The 17,269-nt window shown below is 36.6% G+C and overlaps 1 protein-coding gene across 8 annotated transcripts in view; it reads right to left on the minus strand.

Annotated features, from left to right (window-relative positions):
- Positions 1 to 17,269, minus strand: part of TBX18 (T-box transcription factor 18) — a 312,102-nt gene that overhangs the window by 264,520 nt on the left and 30,313 nt on the right. The window lies entirely within an intron of this gene.

Consider the following 17,269-nt stretch of genomic DNA (forward strand, 5'->3'; position numbering starts at 1 on the left):
GAGATGAAAGTCTGCCATTTTAGCCTCAATGCCTCATAGTACATATGTTAAACTCACCACTGCCTCATTATTTATTAATGTCAATTTATTATACTTCAGTAGAGGATAGAGGCCGAAGCCACAACAGTGACAGATGTTCCAGAAGATCAGCTTATATAATGAGAAGTTGGGCCAAATCTGTTGAAAGCAGTGTTTTTTTAAAAAACACACTGACTTCAAAGAAATGAGTTGTGGCATCTGTAACATCTACAGGAGCAGCGCCAATGGAGGCAAGCGGGTCTGCAGAGGAGCGGCTCAAGTCATGCAGTTATTGGAGCTTGCAGCAAAATGACTGGAACAACATCTGGGCTGCAGCAAGCTGGCCAGGACATTTTAAAAGAGCTCCTGTGGTGCCTCCAACTTTGATTTTACAGAGCTGCAGGGAAAGAAACAGGCTGTGTTCAAGAGCTCATGTGTTTTGGCTCACATGTTTTGTCCTTGGTCAGCGTGAAGGGCCTCACTCAGCTGGAGACCCTGAGGGACACTCTTGAACAGTCACTCTCTGTCTACTCTGCTATCTCTGTAGGTTTGTACTAGGGTCTGGGCAGGCAATCCCTGCAAAGGGTATGAAATAAGAAATCTCTCTCACCAATCCTTGAAATTTACACTTATTCTTTCTCAGCAAGAAACTCTCAAAGGATGCATTTGTGCAAGAACTTGACACTGATCAGTTAGTTGGTTTGGGATAATATACCAGTTGGAAACTAAATAGGATGTGTATGTATGTGTGCATCTGTGTGTGTGCATGTGTGTGTGTGTGTGTGTGTGTATGCATGGTGAGGAGGTGAGGAAATCATGTCCTACAACTGAGAATTAAGAATATTTATTCCCAGTACCCCAGTATGATTCTCAGTATCACAGTGTTTAAAACACTTTTCCCCTGTCCTGTCTAGAATATCCATTCAATTAACAAATATTATTGTGGAACTACCATGTATGTGACATATAGTAGAGAGGATCCTGGACAGAGGGCACCTGGGACTGAATTCCAGCCTTGTAGCCCACCAGTTTCATGAGCTTCTAATACCAAGATGCTTTGGAAAACATTTATAAGGTGCTTTGAAACCCCAAAGTCCCATAACATAGTACAGCTGGTGAGACGGCAGAGTGATGAAAAGCATGGTACCTGGAGCCAGAATCCTTGGTGCAAATCTTGACTTTGACACTTACAGGCTGAGTGACCTTGGTTATATTATGTAATCTCTCTTTATTACTCAGTGTCCATGTCTGTAAGATGGGGTGATAATAAGAGCATATATTGCAGAGTCTTGTCAGGAGCAAATGTGTTAACACATAAGATACTTTTAGAATTTTACTTGGCACATATAAAACATTATTAAGTATTTGTTCCTTTAAAACTCTCTCCCTCCCTCTGTCTCTCTTCTCTCTCTCTCTCTTTCTCTCTCCTGCCCCGTTCCTTCCCTGAAAGTCCACAGTGGCACATCTGTCAGAGCCCTTAGTGGAGGTCTTAGTCAACTCACAACCTCAGATCAGATGTAGGGAGGGATATGGGAGCAAAAATGGCCTAAGCCAGCAAGAAGGAGAATAAGAAACTTCTCAGTTCTTTCTCTTTCCTCATTTCAAGTCATAGATGCTCAATGGCATCTGCAAATGCCTACCCAAATATACCAACAACAAAAGGAATTTAAAAATAACTTTAATATGATTATAATCTTCATGAGATACTGCATTTAATTCCATCTCCAAAAGTGACACTCATCCTGATAGAACATTTTAGGTTCCTGTGCCTCAAGAACTAACAGAATCATCCCAGTGTGGAGGCCCTATAAATGATCACTTTGGAAAAATTTTTTTTCTTTTTATAAACTCAGTAACAGCAGAAACAGATCATAGTCTCTAGAAGCCACAGTGATAATCTTTCTTATCCAACCTATTTTCACTTCAGGATGAAAAATGGTGTTGGGGCCCTGCGGATTTTTCTTGAAGTTTATGATGGGTCAGCTACATAGACAAGAAGCCAAGCCTCCTCTTTTATATCTCCCTTTCCCTCTTATCTAAGCCAATCCAGTGTTACTTTTTATTGGATTTCCATTACTTCAGTGTTTTTCATGGAGCCTCAGTTCCTGTAACTATTACAGCTGATGATAGTTTAGTACTTTGAACATCATTAATTAAATCACTGCATCATGCGGGCCAGACATATTTCCATCAAAAGTTGCTATCTTGTCTTCCAGCTTAGAAACTTTGGCATGGGGCCTTCCTGGAAAGCCTGGATTGCATCTAAAACCATGTGGCAGAGGGAGAAACCACAGACAGGCCATCCTGAGAAAACTCAGGCTGGGACTAAAGCTCTGCTCTCCAGAGACAAAGCAGTAGGGGACCAGCCAGGCTCAGAGACACTCCACTAGGCAGTGCAACATTGCTCTGAGCAATTTCACTTGCTTCCACATGACCTGCCCCACTAACACTTCTATTACAGTGGCAAATAAATCCATACCCAATTTCAACTGCACCTTCTTTCCAAAATCTATAATGCTAACACACCTGCTATATTTACTGCTTATTATTAACCAATAATCATTTCCATGGAGTATGAAAGAAATTCCTCTTTTGTCCAACAATCCTCTAAAGGTTGTGTTCATATGAGAACATATCCTGAGTCACAACCATTGACCATCTATAATGATAGATTCATTTTTTTCCTTTGACTGATGAAGTACTATATGGCTACTAAAATGGAGATAAGGAAAGAAGTAAAGGATAGTAGCACTTACTAAACACCTATTATATATCAGTTCTATTCTGTGACTTCTAAGATCTTACATTCATGTTGTTAATCTAAGGCTAAGAAGCTCATAATAGTGGCTACCACTTTTAAAGCACTTCAAATGATCCTGCATTCAATCTTTACATACTTCTCTTTTCAGTCCTTACTTTCTAAAGCAAAGATGCCCTTTCAATTCCAAGTTCCACACAGGTACCAGATATCCCAATGCTCCTACTTTTCATTTTTCTGACAATTCCTAGGTAAGTATTCAACGGAATAACATTAAGTTCTTCAGTCATTGAACTATTTCTCTCACTGATGCTTCAGAACTATGCTGTCCAGCATGGTAGCCACCAGACACATGGCTACTGAGCACTTGAAGCGTGGCTAATGTAGCTGCAGAACTAGAGTTTTTAAATTTCACTTAATTAACATAAGTTTAAATTTCAAATAGAAAGCAATGTAGAAGATTTTTCTATTAAACCCAACTTTATCATTTTGGAAGGCTACATTGAAAATTCACTTACTGTTAGTGTGAAATAGAAACTAGAGCTCAAAGACTAACTACAAAAACAGTAAATCTTACAAAAATAAGTTTTATATCAGTTACATGTTTGAATAATATTTAAGATACATTGGGTTAAATTGATAATTAAAATTAATTTCACTGTTTATTTTTTTAACATGACCAGTAAAAATTTTAAATTACATATGTGGCTCATTTTCTATTTCTATTGGGCAATGATGCTCCAGAAAGAGAATTACAAAGAGAATAGAAAGAGTATTTTCTATAACTAGAATGCAGAGGGTAAATATTAGAGGGGGAAATAATGAAAAAACACTAACTTAGCAACTACATTAAAGAAAAATAATTTTATTTGAGACTAAATCATGAGGGTTAATTTTCCATTCCATGTTCCTCATTAAATCTGACCTTGAGAAATCCTTCACTGGCCACTTCTCGGTGGTAAGATTGCCCTGTGTGAAGCTGACTACTCAATGTCTAGACACAACACACTGCTTGCCCCTTTAGTAATCCAATAGAAGGGTACAGAAGATATAATTTTATTCATTCATTCATGTATGTCTATATGATCTGAGATCCACGTTTTTAGATAGCACAATCTGGCATGCAAATATAATAAATAATTGAGTTTCAAATATTTTTTAAAGTACTTAAATGATATATTAAGCACACAGCTTACAGAAATAGCTTTAATGTCCCCTATGTGATATTTTTGTGGGGTGGGTGCTTAATGAGATGAAAGAATTACAGAAAACGTTTTTGTCAAAATGATTCTGTGAAGTGAGACTGTAGATCAAAGTTCACCACTGTCAAATATACAACTTGAGAACAAATTAAAGTGCTGCTATTAATCATGGTTTCTGGGGATTTGATGACACAGATTAAACTGCTTTAAAGAATACTGCTGTGCATCATGTTCTTGCAACTGTCATCGGCATTTCTGCCGAGTATCCACAGATCATGAAGAAAAAAGCTGCTTAGCCTCTACTGGAGGTATCTCTCTCACTGAGCTTAGTCAAGAATATGAATAGCAGGTTTAAGCTTATGACACTACCCCAGAGATACTATATCTGAAAAGCCACTGTTTTCTTAGGGAAGAAAAGACTTGTTGAGTTTGAGAGGCAAAGTGAAGGTGGAGCATGGAGCAAGTAAACTGAGATTAGATATGACATGACTTCATTTGCATTTAACTTTCCATCAGATAGCCTTTGCATACATATTCTATAAAATATTTTAAATAATTTATAATGTGCTATATTTCAAAGGTCTGATGCTACATAATTTTTTTTTTGGAGATGAAGTCTTGCTGTCACCCAGGCTGGAGTTCGGTGGCATGGCTTGCTGCAACCTTCGTCTGTGAGGTTCAAGCAATTTTTCTGCCTTAGCCTCCCAAGTAGCTGGGACTACAGGCACATGCCACCATGTCCAGTTAATTTTTTGTATTTTAGTAGAGACAGGGTTTCACCATATTGCCCAAGCTGGTCTTGAACTCCTGAGCTCAGGCAATTTGCCCACCTCAGTTTTGCAAAGTGCTAGGATTACAAGCGTTAGCCACTGCACCTGGCCTCAGAGTATGTAATTTTTAAAATAACTTCAAGAATCTTTCAGACAGGAATGCTTTTTAGAGTTGATAACATCTTATAATCACTATAGGGCAGGCAGCATGCTCATTCAATTTTTGTCACTTTCACTGAGTTCTTTGCACTGTTGGTACAACAAAGATTGAGTTTACCAAGTAAAATGTCTTCAGCAAGGCTACATTACAAAACAGACTACTGTGCACATAAGGCTTACAAAGAAAAAGGTGAGGCATGAAGTTGACATTAATGGAGGTCACAGAAGGAATGGTGTCAATTCCACATTTTCTTACAAAGCAACAACCAAGCACTTTATGGAACCAAACTAGTAGAAATCAACTTAAGTTTGAGACATATGCAAAAGGATAGACTATTACATGCCAAACAATGCAATGGAAAGCAGAAGATTTCATTCCTTTTAAGGCTGAATAATATTCTAATAATAATGCAATGGAAAGCAGAAGTAATGAGGGACTGGTGTGACTGATTACATATTGCACAGGACTATGGATAAGGCATTGTATCAAATTTAATTGGCATCATATTTTCTTCATGGTTCAAAAACTAATGACATAGATTTAAAAAAATTAAATATAGAAGCAAATAGGAAAATGGAGAATTGTGAAAAAGCTTGTGCCCTCAGTTTTTTTGGGGGGGGCTCAGTGACCCATTTATAAGGGACTTCCTTTTCTTTTGGTAAATAAGTTGTCCCTGCTCTCCTTTCTAACATAGAGAGTGTGTGGATAAAGTTTAATACCTCCTTATGTACTTTTTCAAATGAGTGTTTTAAGATATGTACCCCCGTATCTAAAAAGCTGAAATTACATATATATATATGTAATTCATGTAATTTTGTAATATATGTAATTACATAATATGAAATATATGTAATTTCATCTCTTATAGGTGAGCAACATATAAGTACAGAAATGATGGAATTTTCCTGTGTCCTCTTACCTATACATAAAATCAAATGATTCCCCTTTCTTACTTACTTACAATGTAATAGAAATGACTATAGAGATTTACTAAAGAATGTTGATAGACTGTTTTGATTGCCAGGAGAATTAAATGCTACTTAGGCGAGGATCAAATACATACCACTTGCATTTTTGTATCAGGCTTCTGCTTTTAACGCCATACTTTGGCAGTCACACAAGGAACATTTCCCATGCTTTCTTGGTAAAGCAATGTCACAAATATACTTGGCTTGCAGAAATGAGGGACTCAAGAAAACACTGCTACTCATATTATATTAGGGGCAGCAATACAGTGTGTCCAGGATGCAAGTGTACATTTTTATGTCTTGTCTGCAATCAAGACCTAGAAAGTGTTTCTTCCATCAGTCACATTCTCCCTAGCATTTGTTCTCATAGCATCATCAATGCCATTTTCATGGTAAACACTTATATTACGGTAACTATATATTTATTGAGTTATTATTTGATTACTATCTGTTTCTGCCACTAGATGTGCATAGAGAAGTTCTATGTCTTGTCCACCACAATATTCCTGGTGCCTAGAATAATACCTGATTCATAGTTGATGTTCAATAAATATTTGCTAAAGATTGAAAACATTAATAGACAATTGTGCAATTTACTTTCTGAAAGCCATGAAGATTATTTTAAGTCTCTCTTACTAAAATTAATACAGTGCTGATTGTACCAGCATTTTAACCATTTTAAGTGTACAGTGCCTTTGAATTAAGTGCTTTCACATTGATGTGCAGCTCTCACCACCAACCATCTCCAGAACTTTCTCATCTTCCCAAACTGAAACTTTGTACTCATTAAACACTTACTCCCAGTTCCCCTCTTTCTAATCCCTGGCAACCACCATTCTACTTTGTGTCTTTGTGAATTTGACTACTGTAGGTATATGTAAGTGGAATTATACAATACATGTCATTTTGTATCTGACATTTCACTTAGCATAATGTTTTCAAAGTATATTTATGTAGTAATATGCCAGAATTTCATTCCTCTTAAGGCCGAGTAATATTCTAAGGTATGTATAGCCATCACTCTGTATCCCTGGGGGACTGGTCCAGGACCCTCCTTGAATACCAAAATCCACAGATACTCAAGTCCCTTAGAAAAAATGTGTGGTATTTGCATAGTACCTATACACATTCTCCCACATACTTTAATCTCTAGTTTACATATAATACTTAATACAATGTATGTAAATGCTATGTAAATAGTTGTTACACTGTACTGTTTAGGGAATAACGAGAAGGGAAAAGGTCTACATGTTTAGTACAGATGCTAACATCCTTTTTTTTTCAAATATTTTTGATTCATGGTTAGTTGAATCCATGGATGAAGAATTTGTAGATATGAATACTGCATTTTGTTTACTCACACATGCATTGATGGACACTTGTCTTTTCAAATTTTGGTTATTGAGAATAATGCTACTATAAATGTAAATGTATAAATATTGACTCAAGTTCCTGCTTTGAATGCTTCTGGTGTATACTCAGAAATAAAATTGCTGGATCATATAGTAATTTTATTCTTTATTTATTAAAATATCATATCATTTTCCATAGTGGTTGCATCATTTAACATTCCCAGCACCAATGCACAATGGTTCTAATTTTTCTGCATCCTCACCAAAAGTTCTTATTTTCTAGGTTGTTTGCATTTCTATTAATCATCCCAGTGGGTATAAAGTGGTATCTCATTGTGATTTTGATCTGCATTTCCCAATGATTAGTGATAGTGAGCATCTTTTTATGTGCTTACCAGCCATTTGTATAGCTTCTTTGGAGAAATGTCTATCCAAGTCCTTTTCCTATTTTTAAATAGGGCTGTTCATTTTTTGATGTTGTTGAGTTGTAGTTCTTAATATATTCTAGATATTAATTTCATATCATATATATAATTTACAAGTATTTTCTCCCATTACTTTGTTAACAGTATCCTTTGATGCACTGAAGATTTTAAATTTGAAGTCCAATTTATCTGATTTTTCTTTTGTTAGCTAGTATCATGTTTTGCAACACAGTGAAAGCAAGTCTGGAATCAGATGGACTTGAGTTCAAATCCTGATTTTGCTCCTTTCTAGTTGGGTAGCCCTGGTAGCTCAGTCCCTTATTTTTGTTTTAATCACATATTTATAAAGTCATACTAAACAGTACTGTCCTTATTTAGGTTTTTGGGAATTAAAACATATTAAGGAGGGTCACAATTCATATTATAAGAATATTAGTCAATGATGTCAACAATCATAAGATTAACCTCCTAGAAATACATTTATATTATTATCTTTACCTTTACTATCTCAACAATTTTTAAAAATATGTTTAAATGCCACCTCTACAAAAACTAGCCAGGCACAGTGGTTTGCGCTCATACTCCCAGCTATTTGGGAGGCTGAGGTAGGAAGAAGACGGCTTGAGCCCAGGAGGTGGAAGCTGCAGTAAGCCATGACTGTGTCACTATAATCCAGCCTTGGTGACAAAGCAAGACCCTATCTCAAATAAATAAACAAATAAAACGAAACACAAAATAAAAATGTTTACAGAGGCCTGGAAAAAAGAATTTTTTCTGAAGACCTCACCATTAGAAATAATTTCTCATAGCATTTTGAAGTTTTATACATGTATCTCTTGGGGAACTAACATCATAAGAGCAAAAGTTGACACTTTCATTTCCTCCAATTCCTAATGGTAAACTCTTAAAAAATCACCAAGACTCTCACACTGGCTACACTCCAGCTCTGAATTCCTCAGCTCCCCATTCATGGTAGGGTGTTGCTCACTGGATAGAAGTAAGGGGCTAGAGAAAGGGAAGTTTTATTGAAGGATATGCTTCGGTGATTGCTTCTGCCAATCAATGCTTTCCCAGATAGAAACTTCACCCTTAAGATGGCACCCACTAGCTGCTGGGTCAACAACCATCCACATGTTTTTTCTCAGAGCAAAGAAGAGTTTCTCCAAAGTGTCTTGGATCTCCATCAAGATAGAAAAAATTAGCAAGGAGAACCTTTATTCTCTCTCCTCTTCCCTTCCCTTCCCTTCTCTTCCCCCTCCTTCTCTCCTCGTCAGAATTATTTCCCTAATAATTATTAGTGCCTTAATCTACTTCCTTCCATGCTTACAGATACCATTTAGGCATCAGAAGACTTATGCTGAGTCCCAGTTTGTCCCTTGATGGCCAAGTGATTGTGGGTCTTTAACTTCTGTGAGCCTCAGTTTTCTTACTTATAAAGTTAGGATAAAAACATCTCACAGGATTGCTGAAAACACAAAATTAAATAATGTACGGGAATCTGTGGTGTGTAATATAAAATGCTGTGTAAACTCTAGTGGGTTTTTTTTTTTTTATACCTAATATGAGGGAAATTCTGCATTTTTCCCCATCTTTCTTTGAAGGCATTATCTTCTTCATGCATTTAATTTATTAGGGTAAGGCAAGAGAAAGAATCACATTCACCAGCAAATGATTTGCTGGGTTTTGTTCTGGTTTGAGAAGGGAAAAGGCTGAGGCAACAGCAGAGAAGCTTTTCTCCAGTGGTTCAACAGTGGGCATTATATGGAGAGAATGAGCATAGGGCCATGAGAAAAAGCCAGGTCATCAGCATCTTCTCATCTAGGAGGTCAGTCAGACACTCTACATGCTCTGTGTCAGTCTCTCCTCTTCAGAATTCATAGCTGCTCTTCCCAAAACAAATCTTGTCAAAGGAGATTACAATGCATAACTCCTCCAAAGAAAGTTTTTGGCCGCTACCTTATAGAAAAGAATGACATGTGTCCTGGGTCATTGCTGAATCTCATTGTATGATGAGACTAACTGTAGAGGACAGAACTGCTTAGGCATTCAAGACACTTATTTGTCATGAAGGCATTGCCTGGCAGAGTCGTTTATCATCATTAGTCAGTTTTCATATGGTCACAGACCCATGCCTACTAATAGTAACCCTCCAGAAGCATCCATCCACACAGTGGATGAGCTGTGCATTGAGGAAACTGTTCTCTCCATCATTCATATTTCTCTTAAGGTGCACATCACTTTCTGTTTTGCAGTTTCTAAAGCTTCACTGCTTAACATGGTAGCCACTAGCCACACAAGGCTAAACTTAAATTTAAATTTGAATTAATTAGTATTTAATACAATTTTAAATTCAGACCCTCAGGCAGATTTGTCTCATTTCAATTGCCCAGTAGTCACATGGACTAGTGACTACTGTACTGGCCAGTGTAGACAAAGAATATTTATATCTTTGCAGAAAGTTCTACTGGATAGTACTATTCTAGAAGACTCACCATTTCCATCACCCTTCCCTAGCCATTAGCAAATGGTCCCTCATCTTCACAACTCTCCTTGACCCTTGATCCCTTACCTCTCCCCCATATAATCATAGTCACAATCTCCAATTTTCCTACCGTTCTTTGTATATACCTCTTACAATGGTTTGAATATCCCCTCCAAAACTCATGTTTAAATTTAATCACCAATGTGGCAGTATTGAGAGGTCGAGCCTTTAAGTGAGGGCAGACATCAATGATAGACTGGATAAAGAAAATGTGGCACATATACACCATGAAATGCTATGCAGCCATAAAAAAGAATGAGTTCATGTCCTTTTCAGGGACATGGATGAACATGTAAATCATCATCCTCAGCAAACTAATACTGGAACAGACAACCAAACACCACATGTTCTCACTTATAAGGGGGAGTTGAACAATTAGAACATATGGACACAGGGAGGGGAACATCACACACCGGGGCTTGTCAGGGGGTAGGGAGAAAGGATACAAATATCTAATGTATGTGGGGCTTAAAACGTAGATGATGGGTTGATGAGTGCAGCAAGCCACCATGGTACATGTATACCTAGGGAAGAAGCCTGCACATTCAGCACATGTACCCGAGAACCTAAAGTAAAATTAAAAAAAAAATTATGGCAAAAAAACAAGACCGTCAAATTTGTGAATATAAAATTTCTTCTAAGTTCACAACAAAATACAAATGTGTTATTATCTCAAAAAAAAAAAAAAAACAACAGAAGTGAGGGTAGAGTCCTCATGAATGGATTAATCCACCTATGGATTAAAAGATTAATGGGTTATCATGAGAAGGAAATGAGTGGCTTTTTAAGAAGAGGAAGAGATAACTGGGCTAGCATGTCAACACGCTCAACCTCCTTACCAAGTGGTACCCTACAAAGCCTCAGAAATCTTCAGAGAGCTCTCATCAGCAAGAAGGCTCTTACTAAATGTGGCCCCTTGACCTTGAACTTCTCAGCCTCCGTAACTATAAGAAATAAATTTATTTTCTTTATAAATTACCCAGTTTCAGGTATTCTGTATAAGGAACAGAAAAGGGACTAATACACCTCTCTTTGTACATTTAATAATCTTTGTATTATGATTGTGTTTGCACATGTAACCTGATGAGTCTAAAATTTTTCAAAAGAATAACTTTTCCTTGCTCATCACCACATTTCCAGCAACAGAATATGGAACTTAGCAAGTGCTTAACAAATGCTAAATGCAGGGATGCATGAATGACTGACCTTTGAGTAAACAAGCAAACACATATTAGGAACTTAAGGTGACATTCATATCTCTTCCACTGAAATTCTGACAGATACATCACACACATGAAGAATAGGGAAAAATGTAGAAACAATGTACAATTTTATTAATCCGGGTAGACATCTGGTACCCATAAAACAGAACTATAGTAAAAGCTGGGATAAGGAACTCTCGAAGGCCTCCTTCCTAATCTGTACATCCTCTTCTCGGTCTACGCCTATTTCATCCCCAATCTCTTAGGTGCCCTTTACCACAAGAACCTGAAGAAATACTAAGCCAAAGTAGTACCATATGTTCCAGAGAAATGGGAATGAGGCAGAAGCAAAAATGAGCCTGCATGCCCCAATATGGAGTGCCTTGCTCATCTAAAGGACTTACTCTCACATAGTCCCAGTTTCTGGGTCCACAACCACCCATGTGTTTTTTTTTTCCTCAGAAGAGAGGTTTTCTCCAACGTGTCTTGGATCCCTCCCTAAGGGGAAAAAATGTTTTGCCTGACAGAGCACCACTAATCTATGAGGTATTAGAGGGCTCTCTAGATACTCTTATATAATTTTATTATTCTATATTAGAAAACAAGCACATTTTTCTAGATGAAATGGTATTTATTGCAATATCAACCCACTTGCAGAGATAACCTAGAAATAACCATGTTAGTAACCTAACACATCAATTCCTTTAGAGACCCTAGCCCATAACTGTCAGGATATAATATGCCCATCTCTTGTGAAGCTTGGGCTTCTCTATCACATTAACTATCTCACTGCTATCCACAAGACATCTGTGGTGAGCTGGATGCCCTGGGACATAAGCCTCACTTTCCTGACATTATTCCCAAACTAGACTCCAGGGGGTATCTGCAACAGAAACCATCAATTCCTGAAACTAAGCTAAAGTTCTCCCTAAATGGAATGATCTCTAAGATGCATATAGAAAACTACTTTCTTCCCTTAGGAGTAGTTCTCTGTTAGATTCACATGACATCCTAATGGCTTTGGAAGACATTGATGACAAAATATCTACAATTTTAGGAGTAGTATCTTATTTAGATGTCAACTACAACCCTCTGTTAATAAGACTCTTCTCAAGCAGGGGAAAGAAAAGAATAAAAAAAAAACATTTCCTTTTCTGCTTTTTTGTGAGGAAACTATAGTCCTCTTTGTCTCTTCAGATATAGTAAATGGGCAGCTGACCAAGCAAAACCTCCAGACCTTCCAATTTGAGGTTTGTTTCCAAAGCCTACAAAATTCATTGTTTCACTCATTTATTCACATATTTATGTACTCCCTCTTTTATTAGTCATTTTATCTTTGCTAGGTTCTGTCCTGCGGTAAATATGTAAATGAGATACAGCTTCTGCCCCAGAGGATTCTCCTTATAGCTGGGCTGGTTGATATAAATGAAAAGGAGACATTTAGGAATGTTCTTCAAGAGGGCATAGAGTATTGTGACAATATTTTAGATGGAGAGCTTATTTCTCTTGGAAAAAGGCAGATGAAATAGAAATTGGGAAAGTCTTCACTGAGGACAGAAGTCCTTGAGTAAACCATTGAAAATGAGAAGGTTGGTAAGAAAGGACATCCAGGACTGAGAAAAAAAAATGTGAAGACAAGGAAGCTTGAAAGTGCTTTGTGGGGCCTGCCAAGGGAACTGTTAGTGAAGTTGCAGGAGCTTGTGGATGGGGCACAATGGTTACCTCTGAAGGTCACGTGGGTCTCCAAACAACTCTCTCCCACTTGGTCTCTAAGTATCTTCCAGTTCTATATTTTTATGTTTTTGTCTGTCTTCTTAGTGTCCTCAAAGTAAAACTGAGTAGAGAGCAAACATTTAAACACATACAATTTCTAGTTCCTTTCTTCCCCATACACCAAGGTCATCAAGCTTAGAAAGACAAAATGAGCAAAAGCTACAAGGAGTCCACCATGATGTTCATTCATTCTTGGCGAAACTTCTCCAAGGTGATGGACAATTAGGGCTTTGTAATACTACTTGATAAAAGTACTTTTTAAGATTCTCTTTATTATTGCTGAGTGAGAGCTTCTATTTTGTTTGAAAAACATATGGTTCAATAAATTTTCCCTTGAAATTCATTTAGGCAAATTAAGAAATAGAAATCCGCAAATCTCTGCAATTCATTTCACCAAATACCTTTAAGAAAAATGTGCAGGAGTTTTCCAAAACCCTAAACAAGCACAGTTTTCCCTTCCTGCTGTTAATAAAGTAATATCTTATTACAGTTCTGGAGACACAGCCAAATTGAAAAAAAATGAAGTTTAAATGATGTTAGGGTTTCCAAAGAAAACCACAAAACAAACTCAGAGTTAAGGCGATAATGCATCCCTGTTGTACCTTGGCACAGGAGCAAGCATTTTGCAGTGACCATCTGGGATATGTAACATAGTAATAAGGGTGAGGGCACCAACTCTTAGAAAAGCCAAGAGGCAATACTTTTTTTCTTTCTGCCAACTGTGATATACTGCAGTATGAATATATATATATATTTTTTTTCATATTTTTTGGCCAGCAAACACCAGCATTTCAGCTTTTACAAGGTGTTTGGTTATACCAGCAGTGTTGTTCACTGTTGTATCCCAAATGACTAAAATGTTGCCAAGGAAATAGTCAATACTTAATAAATATTTATTAATTTAATAAATATTGAAATTACCAACCATTCATTATGGTAATAAAAAGGTTGTGATGCTTTGGGATCCTTCTGTCTTCCTTTAAGATACTGAAGGAATCATTTATTTCTCCAAGAATAAACAGGTGTGTTGAGAAAAGGAGTAATTTATCAACTACTATTAAGTTTATAAACCTGAAAAACACTTTCAAAATACATTACTACTACTATTACTACTACTACTACTACCACCACCACCACCACCACCAATGTCAAAAGGCTGATAGAGCCATCAAAATGCTTTGGTCCTCATAGCAAAACCATAAACAACAAAAAATTTTTAAAAATAGATAAATTGGACCTCTTCAAAATTAAAACCTCTGTGCTGCAAAAGATCAACAAGACAACTAAAAGCCCAAAGAATGGGAGAAAATATTTGCAAATCATGTATCTGATAAGAAGCTTGTATCTAGAATATATAAAGAATTATTACACTTCAATAATAAGAAGACAACTCGATTAAAGAATGTTCAAAGGATCTGTATAGACATTTCTCCAAAGAAGATATACAAATGGCCAATAAAGCACAGAAAAATATGTCCAATACCGTTAGTCATCAGGGAAATGCAAATAAAAATGCCAATGAGACATCACACTCACTAGGCAGGCTATAATAAAAAAGACTCATAATAACAACTGTCAGTGCAGATGCGGAAAAATTAGAACCCTCACGTATTGCTGGTAAGCATGGGAAATGGTGCAACTGCTCTGGAAAACGGTCTGATGGTTCCTCAAAAGGCAACCTCAGAACCTTGCAATTCCACTCCTAGATAAGATATACAACCAAGAGAAATGAAAGCATATGTATGTCTACACAATATCTTGAACAGAAATGTTTATAGCAGCATTATTTGTAACAGCTAAAAAGTGGAAACAACCCAAGTGTCCATCAGCTGACGACGAGATAAATAAATTGTGGTATGTTGATACAACAAAATATTATTCAGCATTAAAAAGGAATAAAATATCCTTTTGCCACAACATGGATAAACCTTGAAAACATTATGCTAAGTGAAAGCAGTCAGTCCCAAAGACCACATGTTGCACAATTCCCTTGACATAGACGTCCAGAATAGGCAGATCTACAAAGACAGAAAGCAGATCAGTGGTTGTCTAGGACTTGGCGATAAGGAAGGAATAGAGGGAAAAGGAAGGTGACTGTTAATTTTTTTTTTTGCAGAGTGATAAAAATGCTCTAAAATTGATTGTGGTGACAGTTATACAACTCTGTGAATATATTTAAAACCATTGAATTGTTCAATTTAAATAGATGAACTATATGGCATGTGTATTGTATCTCAATATAGGTGTTATTTAGAAAAAATGTCTTGGTCTTTTTACTGATTTTAGTGACCTAAATAATATGATTGAAAAATATAAACATAGGATGTGTGTGTTGTATAAACTCGGTGAATTACAAAGTAATAAACTGCCACATATTACTGTATCTGAGTCTCAGTATGAATAAAATCCTTCAAAAAGACAAGTTCAAGAGTTTTCTCGAAAATTTAAATGTATTTTAAATGGATTTAGAATGATCTCCATATATTATAAAAGATTGCTATCCTTATTTCAAAACAAAATAATTTAATTAATTTTATTAATATATTTTACTATTCATTATAAAGTATCAAATACATTACTAAGTGTAGCTTCCTTCTAATATTAAAATAGTAAAATTTATCTTATATAACTAAAGCACAGTTCCATTTAAAGGACAAATTCCCCATCATTCAACAAATGGAAAATAACACTGGTAGTGTTATGTTTTTTGTAGAGCCATAGATACAGTATATATATCCAAAAATAAACAGAATATATTCCAAAAAATATAATAATTTTATAAAACTAGTTTATTTAAGCTAAATATTTATACACTAGGATCATATGAATTGGAAACTAAAAGGAATAGTAACAATTCTCATTCCAGCCATTCCTTTCACACATACCAAAACTGAGACATAAAGCGGCTAATTTTTTACCTAAAATCATGATTGAGAAATCCATAGTTTGAAACTAAGTTCTGTAATTCCCAAGGCAATGATGTTCTTGTCATACCAAAGTTCAATGAGAAGAAAGCACATTATTGAAAATCTATCAGCACGTAGAGGGATACGAAGTTTATGTATCCCCGTTGAATGTTTCTATACTTGAATATATTTGTCCATTTCTATCACTGATAATTTTTGAGGTTTGAGCTCCTAGAATACTGTAATCATGTATGAGTACTTCACTGCCCACATATTTAACCTTACTCTCAACTTACCTGAGCGCTTCTTTTTAGAAAGGATGAACGATGAGAGTAAAACACAACATAGTAATAATTTAATAAAATTAATTCCTAAGGGAAAGCTTAGAAAAACCTTCATGTAGATGAGCCAACATATTTCTCATGAGGAAATCCAACACCGTGTTACACTTTGCAACAAAGGATTCTTTACAAACCTCTCTAATTAGAGACAGCATCAGGGTAGCATCCCCCAGCTCTACCAAGGTTCCTGAAAGAAGCTATGAAATTATTTTTAATGGCCCTATACCAGGACTTCATGGGATACTGCAGAATTTAGTTAAGGATCTCTCTTCTTACACCCTCTCCTTCCCATGCAAATCTTTCCAGAATTGTCCTGCTACAAAAATTACTCCTTTTTTCCCCCTCCAGATTAAACCTCCAGCTACCTCCAAAGCTGCTGTTTACTGATTTCACATTAAGGTGTGAGTTACTGGTAGGATTAAGTCTGGAGGGGTGATGAAGAGCTATTTACATTTTACAAGTGAGGTTACTTTTCCTCAAAATTTTGCTAATTGATGTAAACAGTGAGTATGATCCTTCCTTATATAGGTTACACTGTGCCCCAACCACCTCTGGAGGCCACCAAGGTTTCCTGACCCCCTACATTCCAGAAATCAAGGGTCAGCAATTGGGTGCCTCACTTGTGAAAAGCTGTTGACCTCTGGAAGGGAGCTTGTAAGGAAGCAAGTGTTAATTTTCAAAATGTGACTGGTCTTGATAGTGGCAACCTCACCCCATCACGATGTCTCTTGGAATGTTTACTAGTCAAGGGGCATAGAAGTAATCTGTCATCACTAGTCAGTGGTGCAAGCCACTCATTCTTGTAACCTTGCCTTTCTCCCCTCGACCCAAAACAAAACATACCACCCCATC

This window comes from Callithrix jacchus, chromosome 4 (assembly GCF_049354715.1).
Source record: "Callithrix jacchus isolate 240 chromosome 4, calJac240_pri, whole genome shotgun sequence".
In the NCBI taxonomy this organism is placed as follows: domain Eukaryota; kingdom Metazoa; phylum Chordata; class Mammalia; order Primates; family Cebidae; genus Callithrix; species Callithrix jacchus.